The sequence below is a fragment of the Pseudophryne corroboree genome, chromosome 1 (assembly GCF_028390025.1).
Source record: "Pseudophryne corroboree isolate aPseCor3 chromosome 1, aPseCor3.hap2, whole genome shotgun sequence".
Taxonomy (NCBI): Eukaryota; Metazoa; Chordata; class Amphibia; order Anura; family Myobatrachidae; genus Pseudophryne; species Pseudophryne corroboree.
The window spans coordinates 1,059,900,304-1,059,914,576 of NC_086444.1; the positions used below are offsets into that span (position 1 = coordinate 1,059,900,304).

General features: G+C 44.4%; 1 pseudogene; it reads left to right on the forward strand.

The window, feature by feature from the left end:
• LOC135050416 (homeobox protein OTX1 B-like) overlaps window positions 1-13,858 on the forward strand; it is a 31,347-nt pseudogene extending 17,489 nt beyond the window's left edge.
• Window positions 13,859-14,273: the final 415 nt, after the last annotated feature.

Sequence of the window (14,273 nt, forward strand, 5' to 3'; positions counted from 1 at the left end):
ACCAACATAGTTGTCAAGGCCTCAGTTATCCGCTTTGCAGCAGGATGACTGCTGTGATATTTCATCTTCCTCGCAAAGGACTGTTGGACAGTCAATTGCTTACTGGAAGTAGTACAAGTGGGCTTACGACTTCCCCTCTGGGATGACCATCGACTCCCAGCAGCAACAACAGCAGCGCCAGCAGCAGTAGGCGTTACACGCAAGGATGCATCGGAGGAATCCCAGGCAGGAGAGGACTCGTCAGAATTGCCAGTGACATGGCCTGCAGGACTATTGGCATTCCTGGGGAAGGAGGAAATTGACACTGAGGGAGTTGGTGGGGTGGTTTGCGTGAGCTTGGTTACAAGAGGAAGGGATTTACTGGTCAGTGGACTGCTTCCGCTGTCGCCCAAAGTTTTTGAACTTGTCACTGACTTATTATGAATGCGCTGCAGGTGACGTATAAGGGAGGATGTTCCGAGGTGGTTAATGTCCTTACCCCTACTTATTACAGCTTGACAAAGGCAACACACGGCTTGACACCTGTTGTCCGCTTTTCTGTTGAAATACCTCCACACTGAAGAGCTGATTTTTTTGGTATTTTCACCAGGCATGTCAACGGCCATATTCCTCCCACGGACAACAGGTGTCTCCCCGGGTGCCTGACTTAAACAAACCACCTCACCATCAGAATCCTCCTGGTCAATTTCCTCCCCAGCGCCAGCAACACCCATATCCTCCTCATCCTGGTGTACTTCAACACTGACATCTTCAATCTGACTATCAGGAACTGGACTGCGGGTGCTCCTTCCAGCACTTGCAGGGGGCGTGCAAATGGTGGAAGGCGCATGCTCTTCACGTCCAGTGTTGGGAAGGTCAGGCATCGCAACCGACACAATTGGACTCTCCTTGTGGATTTGGGATTTCGAAGAACGCACAGTTCTTTGCGGTGCTTTTGCCAGCTTGAGTCTTTTCAGTTTTCTAGCGAGAGGCTGAGTGCTTCCATCCTCATGTGAAGCTGAACCACTAGCCATGAACATAGGCCAGGGCCTCAGCCGTTCCTTGCCACTCCGTGTGGTAAATGGCATATTGGCAAGTTTACGCTTCTCCTCCGACAATTTTATTTTAGGTTTTGGAGTCCTTTTTTTACTGATATTTGGTGTTTTGGATTTGACATGCTCTGTACTATGACATTGGGCATCGGCCTTGGCAGACGACGTTGCTGGCATTTCATCGTCTCGGCCATGACTAGTGGCAGCAGCTTCAGCACGAGGTGGAAGTGGATCTTGATCTTTCCCTAATTTTGGAACCTCAACATTTTTGTTCTCCATATTTTAATAGGCACAACTAAAAGGCACCTCAGGTAAACAATGGAGATGGATGGATACTAGTATACTTATGGATGGACTGCCGAGTGCCGACACAGAGGTAGCTACAGCCGTGGACTACCGTACTGTACTGTGTCTGCTGCTAATATAGACTGGATGATAATGAGATGTAGTATGTATGTATAAAGAAGAAAGAAAAAAAAAACCACGGGTAGGTGGTATACAATTATGGATGGACTGCCGAGTGCCGACACAGAGGTAGCTACAGCCGTGAACTACCGTACTGTGTCTGCTGCTAATATAGACTGGTTGATAATGAGATGTAGTATGTATAAAGAAGAAAGAAAAAAAAAACCACGGGTAGGTGGTATACAATTATGGATGGACTGCCGAGTGCCGACACAGAGGTAGCTACAGCCGTGGACTACCGTACTGTACTGTCTGCTGCTAATATAGACTGGATGATAATGAGATGTAGTATGTATAAAGAAGAAAGAAAAAAAAAACCACGGGTAGGTGGTATACAATTATGGATGGACTGCCGAGTGCCGACACAGAGGTAGCTACAGCCGTGGACTACCGTACTGTACTGTGTCTGCTGCTAATATAGACTGGATGATAATGAGATGTAGTATGTATAAAGAAGAAAGAAAAAAAAAACCACGGGTAGGTGGTATACAATTATGGATGGACTGCCGAGTGCCGACACAGAGGTAGCTACAGCCGTGGACTACCGTACTGTACTGTGTCTGCTGCTAATATAGACTGGATGATAATGAGATGTAGTATGTATAAAGAAGAAAGAAAAAAAAAACCACGGGTAGGTGGTATACAATTATGGATGGACTGCCGAGTGCCGACACAGAGGTAGCTACAGCCGTGGACTACCGTACTGTACTGTGTCTGCTGCTAATATAGACTGGTTGATAATGAGATGTAGTATGTATAAAGAAGAAAGAAAAAAAAAACCACGGGTAGGTGGTATACAATTATGGATGGACTGCCGAGTGCCGACACAGAGGTAGCTACAGCCGTGGACTACCGTACTGTACTGTGTCTGCTGCTAATATAGACTGGATGATAATGAGATGTAGTATGTATAAAGAAGAAAGAAAAAAAAACCACGGGTAGGTGGTATACAATTATGGATGGACTGCCGAGTGCCGACACAGAGGTAGCTACAGCCGTGGACTACCGTACTGTACTGTGTCTGCTGCTAATATAGACTGGATGATAATGAGATGTAGTATGTATGTATAAAGAAGAAAGAAAAAAAAAACCACGGGTAGGTGGTATACAATTATGGATGGACTGCCGAGTGCCGACACAGAGGTAGCTACAGCCGTGAACTACCGTACTGTGTCTGCTGCTAATATAGACTGGTTGATAATGAGATGTAGTATGTATAAAGAAGAAAGAAAAAAAAAACACGGGTAGGTGGTATACAATTATGGATGGACTGCCGAGTGCCGACACAGAGGTAGCTACAGCCGTGGACTACCGTACTGTACTGTGTCTGCTGCTAATATAGACTGGATGATAATGAGATGTAGTATGTATAAAGAAGAAAGAAAAAAAAAACCACGGGTAGGTGGTATACAATTATGGATGGACTGCCGAGTGCCGACACAGAGGTAGCTACAGCCGTGAACTACCGTACTGTGTCTGCTGCTAGTAGACTGGATGATAAATAATGATATAAAAAATATATATATATCACTACTGCAGCCGGACAGGTATATATTATATAATGACGGACCTGCTGGAGTGGACACTGTCTGTCAGCAGAATGAGTTTTTTAATTTTTATAGAATAAAAAAACACCACACAAGTCACACGACGAGTGTACTTTTTCAGGCAGACATTCAATCACAATATACTATACTGGTGGTCAGTGTGGTCAGGTCACTGGTCACAGTGGTCAGTGGTCAGTCACACTGGCAGTGGCACTCTGGCAGCAAAAGTGTGCACTGTTTAATATGTACTCCTGGCTCCTGCTATAACCTATAACTGCTCCCCAGTCTCCCCCACAATTAAGCTGTGTGAGCACAGTCAGATATTATACATAGATGATGCAGCACACTGGGCTGAGCACAGATATGGTATGTGAGTGTGACTGAGTCACTGTGTATCGTTTTTTTCAGGCAGAGAACAAGAACAGAACGGATTATTAAATAATAATAAATTATAAAACTGCACTGGTGGTCAGGTCACTGGTCATCAGTCACTAGTATAACTCCTCCTAAGCTCCAGTAAGTAAATGAAGTGTCTCACTCTCACTCTCCTATCTATTTTAATTTCTAAACGGAGAGGACGCCAGCCACGTCCTCTCCCTATCAATCTCAATGCACGTGTGAAAATGGCCGCGACGCGCGGCTCCTTATATAGAATCCGAGTCTCGCGATAGAATCCGAGCCTCGCGAGAATCCGACAGTGTGATGATGACATTCGGGCGCGCTCGGGTTAACCGAGCAAGGCGGGAAGATCCGAGTCGCTCGGACCCGTGTAAAAAAACATGAAGTTCGGGCGGGTTCGGATTCAGAGAAACCGAACCCGCTCATCTCTACTTGATATATGGGGGTTTATGGATAGTTACATTCACTGCACACTCTGCCACAATATATATATATTACAGGAGGATCTACAGTAGAGATTCCCCAAATAATTATAAAAAAGTAATTATAATGGGAAAGAAATGTGTGCAACTCTGATTAAAATGCTACTAGACTATTTTAGCTTTCACTTAGACAGGCTGGGTCAGTAATCTGCCACTAGATACTATTGAGATCACTGAGGCATGAGGCAGTCTGTGCCTCACTGATGTCATCAGTTCCTAGTGAATTGATGAGCTACATTCTCATGAATATTGCCTTGGTTGGCCTATAGTGTATGTCCCAGCCTGGCCAAGCCTCCTCCCAGTAATGCAACTGTGAAGGAGAGACAGCCGCTGGCGGCTAGGACACAACGAACAAAGATAGGAGGACATAGCACCCTGCAGTAGCAGACTGTTTTTAAAGGAGATGCCGCCCGCATGGATCTTTTGGTAAGCGCTCATCCGCACAGCGGTGGGGAGCTAAAACGGTAGAGGAGGCCTACACCATGGGGGCGCCAAAATAATTTTTTTCTACGCACCCCCCAACCTAAAAACATTCCAGCGCCTCTGGGTAACGGTGAGGGGGCGTCACCTCAAATTCCAGCTTGTATCCCTGAGACACAATTTGTATAGCCCAAGGATCCACCTGTGAGCGAACCCACTGGTGGCTGAAATGTCGGAGACGCGCCACCACGGCTCCTGGCTCCGCCTGTGGAGCCCCAGCGTCATGCGGTGGATTTAGTGGAAGCCGGGGAAGACTTTTGTTCCTGGGAACTAGCTGCATGGTGCAGCTTTTTTCCTCTACCCCTGCCTCTGGCAAGAAAGGACGCACCTCTGACCTTCTTGCTCTTCTGAGAACGAAAGGACTGCATTTGGTAATACGGTGCTTAGGTTCTTAGGCTGTGGAGGGACATAAGGCAAGAAATTTGACTTCCCAGCCGTAGCTGTGGAAACTAGGTCCGAGAGACCGTCCCCAAACAATTCCTCACCCTTATAAGGTAAAACCTCCATGTGTTTTTTAGAGTCGGTATCCCCTGTCCATTGCCGAGTCCATAAGACCCTTCTGGCAGAAATGGACATTGCGTTTACTCTAGAGCCCAGCAGGCAAACGTCCCTCTGGGCATCCCGCATATATAGGACCGCGTCCTTGATATGTGCCAGGGTCAGTAGAACAGTGTCCCTGTCCAGGGTATCTACCTCCTCAGACAGAGTATCCGTCCATGCAGCTACCGCACTATACATCCAGGCCGAAGCAATTGCTGGTCTCAGCAGTGTGCCAGAATGTGTATAAACAGACTTCAGGATAGCTTCCTGCTTTCTATCCGCAGGATCCTTAGGGCGGCCGTATCCTGAGACGGCAGGGCCACCTTCTTAGACAAGCGTGTCAACGCCTTGTCTACCCTAGGGGAGGATTCCCAGCGTAACCTGTCCGTTGGCGGGAAAGGATACGCCATAAGTAATCTCTTGGAAATTATCACCTTCCTGTCGGGGGAATCCCACGCTTTTTCACATAATTCATTTAATTCATGTGAAGGGGGAGAAGTCACTTCATGCTTTTTCTCCCCATACATATAAATCCTCTTGTCAGGGACAGGATTTTCCTCAGAAATGTGTAATACAGGTTTAGTATCCCATATCCAAATATTCCGAAATACGGAATATTCCGAAATACGGACTTTTTTGAGTGAGAGGGAGATAGTGAAACTTTTGTTTTTTGATGGCTCAATGTACACAAACTTTGTTTAATACACAAAGTTATTAATAATATTGTATTAAATGACCTTCAGGCTGTGTATATAAGGTATATATGAAACATAAATGAATTGTGTGAATGTAGACACACTTTGTTTAATGCACAAAGTTATAAAAAAAATTGGCTAAAATTACCTTCAGGCTGTGTGTATAAGGTGTATATCAAACATAAATGCCTTCTGTGCTTAGACTTAGGTCCCAACACCATGATATCTCATTATGGTATGCAATTATTCCAAAATACGGAAAAATCCGATATCCAAAATACCTCTGGTCCCAAGCATTTTGGATAAGGGATACTCAACCTGTACATCCTTCATTGCTACAATCATGTAGCGGATGGCTTTAGTCATTTTAGGCTGCAACTTTGCCTCCTCGTCATCGACACTGGAGTCAGATTCCGTGTCGACATCTGTGTCAACTATCTGGGATAGTGTGCGCTTTTGAGACCCTGAGGGCCTCTGCGCTGTAGGATCAGGCATGGGTTGAGACCCTGACTGTCCCAAGGTTACAGTTTTATCCAATCTGTTATGCAAGGAGTTTACATTATCATTTAACACCTTCCACATATCCATCCAATCAGGTGTCGGCACCGTCGGCGGCGACACCACACTCAGCTGCACTTGTTCTGCCTCCACGTATCCTTCCTCATCAAACATGTCGACACAGGTGTACCGACACACAGCACACACACAGGGAATGCTCTGACTGAGGACAGGACCCTACAAAGGCTTTTGGGGAGACAGAGAGAGAGTATGCCAGCACACACCCCAGCGCTATATAACCCAGGGATTACACTGTACCTTAGTGTTTACCCCGTAGCTGCTGTTAAATATATCTCTGCGCCTAAATTTATGTGCCCCCCCCTCTCTTTTTTACCCTTTATTGCACCTGTATACTGCAGGGGAGAGCCTGGGGAGCGTCCTTCCAGCGGAGCTGTGAAGAGAAAATGGCGCTGGTGTGCTGAGGAAGAAGGCCCCGCCCCCTCAGCGGCGGGCTTCTGTCCCACTTTAATGTGTAAAAAATGGCGGGGGCTCGGGCATATATACAGTCCCAGACTGTATATATGTCTATTTTTGCCAAAAAGGTAATTAATTGCTGCCCAGGGCGCCCCCCCCCTGCGCCCTGCACCCTACAGTGACCGGAGTGGGCGGTGTGCTGTGGGAGCAATGGCGCACAGCTGCAGTGCTGTGCGCTACCTTAAGTGAAGACAGGAGTCTTCAGCCGCCGATTTCGATGTCTTCATGCTTCTGCTGCTTCTGTACTTCTGGCTCTGCGAGGGGGGCGGCGGCGCGGCTCCGGGAACGGACGATCAAGGTTAGGTACCTGTGTTCGATCCCTCTGGAGCTAATGGTGTCCAGTAGCCTAAGAAGCGCTACCTAGCTGCCGTGAGTAGGTTTGCTTCTCTCCCCTCAGTCCCTCGTAGCAGAGAGTCTGTTGCCAGCAGAAGCACTCTGAAAATAAAAAACCTGACAAAATATTTTCTTTTCTAGCAAGCTCAGGAGAGCCCACTAGGAGCACCCAGCTCTGGCCGGGTACAGATTCTAACTGAGGTCTGGAGGAGGGGCATAGAGGGAGGAGCCAGTGCACACCAGATAGTACTGAATCTTTCTTTAGAGTGCCCAGGCTCCTGCGGAGCCCGTCTATTCCCCATGGTCCTTACGGAGTCCCCAGCATCCACTAGGACGTTAGAGAAAATAATATTCAGTAAGATAATAGAAGTATGAGTGGTAAGAAGATTTAAACTTGCAAGGGACAGCAGACGTAACACATCCTGTCAGTGTCTAATACACAGCTTAGGGATGGCCATCGACCATCGATTATAAGGAATAATCGATGGTTGCTGGTTGATATCGAATAGTTTTACCATTGAGATGGTTTCCTGCCATTGATGGTAGCCATGGGCCCGATGCATTCATGTATTCCCCCCTCCTTACACAGTGCTGCTCTGTGTGTAGCGCTGGAGCTGTGGGTGGTGCAGGGCTACTGACTGACAGCGGAGCGCGAGGTGGGCCGTTGGCTCGGGGATTCGGGATGCCGATGGCCCGCCTCGCGCTCCGCTGTCAGTCAGCAGCCCTGCACCACCCACAGCTCCAGCACTACACATACTGATTCAGGATGCCGATTAAGACTCCTCCCTTGGCCCCACCTCCACATCACAAATTAAACTAAGAAGCACGGCCGAAGCGCATGCGCAAAGGAAACTGCACGGCTCTCTTTTGCCCATGCGCATGTCTTTGATGAGCTAAACCATTGATGATATACAACCACATAGTTTGTTACCATTGATGGTTAATGCCATTATTGCCATCGATGCCAACCATCGATGGCAACCCTACCGATGGCCATCCCTCACACAGCTTAACTGAGCAGAAAATAAAATGGAGGATTTTACCCTTTCACCTGTCACATGACAAAAGACATCTAAGCATAGGCAAACAAATGCAGATCGACACAGAATAGAGTAGACTTAACTAGCAGAGTGCAGAACATTAACTTGTCACATAACATAGGAGTAGATTTAGTAAAACTTCTAAAAATGAAAAGCGATGCTGTTGCCCATGGCAGTTAAACAGATTTTAGCTATTATTTCTCTATTGCATCCTAGAAAATTATAGCACTTGATTGGTTGCTATGGGCAATATCATCACTTTTCATCGTTAGAAGCTTTAGGAAATCTACCCCTTAGACTGTGCTGAAAATAGATTGAGGATTGCTAGGGTACTCTCAGTGAAGTGTAATGGTGGGTACACACGGTACGATGTGTACCCACCAATGCGACGGAAGATCCGAGCTCAACATATTTTGCGGCCATACACGTGGAGCAATCCGGTGCACGACCGCCCGATATGACACCTCCATCCCGCATAGTGCTGCATGAGATCGTCAGCTGCAACCCATAATCTTTTGAACACGCAGAAATATCAGAGGAAGCGCTGGACAAACCAATGGGAGCGTGACATGCATGATATAGTGCACACACATGCAACGATTGGTCGTCCGATTGGTCGGGAGTGCCTACATCGTTTGACAGATTGTTCCATGTGTACGCACCTTTAGGTTTGGAAGCATGTTTGCACAGTCCAGAAAGAAGTAAGAGGAGACAGTGTGAGATAGAATACAGTGAAATAGACATCAAGTTGCTCAAAGTAGCTTGTAGCAAAGAAAGGGAGAAGGGGGGGGGGAGAGAGAAATAGGACAGTTGGTAAGATCATCTTGATCAAGAGATAGTCTATTTTCATTGGTGATACGTTTAAATGAGACTAGGAATGTGCCGGTTTGGAGAGACAGGTTAAAGGGGTGAGTTATAGCGAGACATACCACAGGTTGAGTATCCCATATCCAAATATTCCGAAATACGGAATTTTTTGAGTGAGACTAAGATAGTGAAACCTTTGTTTTCTGATGGCTCAATGTACACACATTTTGTTTAATGCACAAAGTTATTAAAAATATTGGCTAAAATGACCTTCAGGCTGTGTGTATAAGGTGTATATGAAACATAAATGAATTGTGTGAATGTACACACATTTTGTTTAATGCACAAAGTTATAAAAAATATTGGCTAAAATGACCTTCAGGCTGTGTGTATAAGGTGTATATGAAACAAATGCATTCTGTGCTTAGACTTGGGTCCCATCACCATGGTATCTCATTATGGTATGCAATTATTCCAAAATACGGAAAAATCTGATATCCAAAATAATTCAGGTCCCAAGCATTTTGGATAAGGGATACTCAATCTGTATTTGGCAAGGGAATAGAAAAGTTGCCAGGGAATAGGTTTGAGGGCACAGCAGAGTCTTTGTTGTTGGTTATAGGAGAGAAAGAACAGAAGATGGATTGGGAACTGCAAGTTAAGGTGGGTACAGCCAGTGTGGGCATCATGCCATGTTTTAATAGTAGAAGAAAAAATAATAATGGTATACATCCCTTCTGCAGGGTGTGTTTTCCTCTATGTACATTAAGGTACTCCTAGGCACTGGCATGTTTAAAGTACCAAACATGGCCCTCATTCCGAGTTGATCGCAGAGACTCATCGCATCGCAAACGGCATGAAACCAACTACCTGCATGCGCAAAAGCGAAAATACGCATGCGCGAGCTGAACGATACGACACTTGTGCAGAAATACTATAAAGAAAACTGCTCGCGAAGGCGTGGCAGAGGCGAGACTTCGCAATGGTCCGACATGGGCGTGAAAGTGGGCGTATAGTGTGGGAGTATGCAACTAGCAGTAGGCGTGTTTTTCGCAAAAATGCATTGTCGCTGTGAAATCTAACATAGCAATTCCTTGCAATCTTCACGCAGCAGCCGAGTAGGTCTGCAGTTACTCTGCATTTGCGAAGTAGTGTTACAAGTGTGTATGCACTAATTAGCAGTTAATTGGAGAGCCCATTCATCTGTTGGCCAATTACTTGCTAAATACTGCTCAGATGAAGTCCTGCAAACAGCAATTGTGTGGACACACATTACATGTTTATTCTAATCACATATAAATCAGTCACACTGCCAAATAAGGTTTTTATTTGTGTTCAAGTTTGTGCATAAACATTGTTGTTAACTGCATGTTTTAATGTGTGTAATACTACCAAATGCAAACAAGTGAAATTATCCAAACTTAAATAAAAAATCAGCAACATCTAAACTAAATAAAATGTGCCGTTTGGATATTCTAAATATCAAGACCAACATAATGCAGCATACACTTAATTTTGTGCATAAATGATAATTTTAACTTTGGTTTTAATATCTGTCAATGTTTAAAATGATGTCCTGTTGCCCATAGTAAAACAAATACAGAGTTGTGTCATTTTAATTAATATGGACATTAAAGTGTGGTGCAAGGCATACCTGTTGCATTTTTAAAGATGCAATGTTTGTTTAATTTAGCAGATTGTTCCCTTGTTCCCCAAGTGTCTATATGCTTAGCTAATCTTTCTGGAACTAAGATTTTCATAATGCATTACCTTGAATAAAGTACACAATTTTTTTTAAATTTTTTTTTATTACTGTTGTAATATATTTTGTGCTCAAAACAACATGGCTACAGGTGAGTATCACAGGCAGAGATGGACCAAGCAGCAAGCAGATGCAACTGACTCAAATGATATAGCAGAACTCAGTACTAGGGAAACTCCAGCTTCTGACAAAATCATAATTTAAATGCAAAAAAATAATATGAAACACCCTGCCAGACAAATATATTTGGGCAACTGAGAAAGATTCAGGAGCCACCACACAAACACAACAATACACAGCACACTAGTAAGAGGAAGATGGCTCTGGTGTTTCTGAAAAAAAGCTCACAGGCTACAATACCTCAAAACATTAATAATACTTTTAACTAAGAGGGAGTTAGCCATTCTGGCCACACAAGCCAACTCCAAAAAAACATAGAGACAACATGAAAAACATGGGTGCTGCCCATCTGGAGAGATATCACTTTCTTTTTTTTCTCCCCGCCTGATGCTGTTCTTCTTGGCTTGGTCTGCTGAGCAACCTTCGTGGGCCCTGCCCAGTGGGCTGTTCTTCCTGGGCAGGGGCAGGGGAGGGAGCCGATGTGGGTGGCTCTCTGCCACTGTGGGCAAGGGAGACAGCGATGGCCTGGAGCCCTTGCAAGATGTTATTTGCAAGGTTTTGGAATGAGGAGGCAAGTTGTTCTTGTCCCTGCCTGATCTCTGCCAGACCTTGGCAGAGTTGAGCAACACCTTACTCAACACTGGTTCGGTGCTCAGTGAGCCGGACAGCTATCTGGCTTACCTCCCGGATGACCCCGTCTTGAAAAGCATTTAGGCTCTCACCATACCTAGCTATTTCAAGCAGGATCTCCGGGATAGCAGAGGGTTGGGTGGGGGGGCCAGTTGGAACCTGGAGAGGTGGGATTTGTCGGCCCACACTGCCAGACCCACTAGGTCCCTCCACCTCAGCCTCAGCCACATAACCCTCCTGTGACTCCAACTGCTCACCCCCCTGTGCTGTGTTATGTGGCAAGCAAATAGAAGAATGTGTGGAAAAAGAGGAGAATAAAGAATTATTTTTTTTATTTTTAAACAGTTTAAATACCAGACAAATATGTGTGTAAACTTACCTGGCAAGTCATGTTCAGTCAGGATCTCAGGCAGGTCCGTGTCCATATGAGACACTCCTGTGCCCTCCTCATAACTCACACAGTCCATCGCCATCTCCTCCAACTCTGTAAACTCCACAGCGACAGCTGGTCCTCCACCTGTAGCCCTTGAGGCATTCCACTCCGCAGACCTCTTGCCCTTCAGGCGGGATTTGAAGTCGGCCCAACTACATATGTTTGGAAAAATAGGGGCAAGGTAGAGTATTATTATTTTAGGTCATAATATATAGGACACATGTTCTGCTTTTGTTTGCTATACACAACATCACATGTAACTACTTAGCACAGAGAATGGACTGCCAAGATGCACTTACCGTCGTCTAACTTCCTGTGATGTTCTGACGATAGAGCCGACTTCATTCACAGAATGTGTGATGTCCCTCCAGATGCGATCTTTCGTAGCAGCACCCATGTTTTTCGGTCCTCTATGTATTTTGGACATGGCCTGCGTGACCAAAACACGCAACTCCCTCTTAGTGAATGCTGGCTGTCTTTTTTTACGTCTTGAGGTAGCCTGTGAGCTTTGGTCCTGTTGCTCCTCACCATCTTCCTCGTCACTAGCAGCTTCTGTATGTTGTGGTTGTGTGGCTAATGATGATTCACCCTAAGTTTGCCCAGTATGTGTGTCTGCCAGGGTAACCCCACTTAACTGTTGTGTATCAGAAGCTGGAATGTCTCTAGTACTGGGTCCTGGCTCTTCCGAATCCGCAAAGGCGGATTCCAGCATTCGCCGCTGCAAATCTATGCGTTTTTTTGCCAATTCTACCTGCTGCCGCGTAATGCGGTCCATCTCTGCTGCGAAATCCTCACGAGTAGCCATGTTGGTAATGACATGTCTGTACGCACAGGTGTGTGGGTATTTATAGCTACGTGCGCAGCGTTAATTCACACAGGTGTAAATTATGCTAATAGTGTGACTGATTGTCCTGCTTATTTAAGTGCCTGGTTTGCAGGCAGTGAGTGTGTGTATGATGAAAGTAGTTGGTGTGTTTGGTCTGAGAAGGTGGTCTTTTGTACTTTGCAGAGTGAGTATTTTTTGCATTGTCAAGCATACAGATTTCCGGTTATTAGCTTATAGCATGTAGAGCGTAGTGCGTTTTTTTTGCGAAGTTTCGTTTGTGAGTATTCCTACATTAGTCATTTTTAAAGGCAAGTATGTTTGGTGGTGCAATGGAGGTGGGTTTCTGTATTTGGGAGGATATATGTTTGTAATTTAAATGGATTATTTTTATTTTTTATTTTTTTGGCTAACCTGTACTTTAGTGTATATGTTATATTTGTTTGTTTTTCTATATGTGCTCTTAGCCTCCTTGTGTGTCTCTTGTAGGTATTATTTATTGGAGAAGTTATCCAGATTTGTTTGCTGGCCAATTAGCCTAATTTCTTTTTGGTTTGATCTGAATCAAGTCACTTGTCCTTTCTTGAGCAGGTAAGTACCCTAGCCCTGTGTTTCTTTGCTCTTTGTGGTAATTGTCTATATGTGCTCTTAGCCTCCTTGTGTGTCTCTTGTAGGTATTATTTATTGGAGAAGTTATCCAGATTTGTTTGCTGGCCAATTAGCCTAATTTCTTTTTGGTTTGATCTGAATCAAGTCACTTGTCCTTTCTTGAGCAGGTAAGTACCATAGCCCTGTGTTTTTTGCTCTTTGTGGTAATTGTCTATATGTGCTCTTAGCCTCCTTGTGTGTCTCTTGTAGGTATTATTTATTGGAGAAGTTATCCAGATTTGTTTGCTGGCCAATTAGCCTAATTTCTTTTTGGTTTGATCTGAATCAAGTCACTTGTCCTTTCTTGAGCAGGTAAGTACCCTAGCCCTGTGTTTTTTGCTCTTTGTGGTAATTGTCTATATGTGCTCTTAGCCTCCTTGTGTGTCTCTTGTAGGTATTATTTATTGGAGAAGTTATCCAGATTTGTTTGCTGGCCAATTAGCCTAATTTCTTTTTGGTTTGATCTGAATCAAGTCACTTGTCCTTTCTTGAGCAGGTAAGTACCCTAGCCCTGTGTGTCGTGGAGTATGTGTGTGTTAAAAGTGTGTATCTTATGTTTTTATTCACATTTTTTTTAGCTTTAATTTTTAATTTTGTTTGTTGTTTTTTTTTATTTTGATCAAAGTAGGGCTGTTCTTGGCTGTAATAGCTACTAAAGGGACCCATTTTTTATAGAATGTGGTTAGAATTCGAAAACTCATTTACATTATTTATACTTAGGTGTTAGAATATATATTGTTGCTGTTATTATATGGGTATGTTTGGATTCTTTCTAACTTTTGTAATTGTTTTGATAACCTATGTTTGAACCACTTAGCTAATTTGTGTTTTAACTTTTGTTTCCAAATTTGTACTTTTGTGCCGTAATTGATTCCTGAAGAAATGTCGTATGCTCCTGCAGTAAGTTAACACCCATACACTTTTACTTTGATTATGGATGACAATGTGTGTTTTTAAATTATGTCTTATTCTCAATATTCTTACCTTCATTTTAAGTTGGTGATGT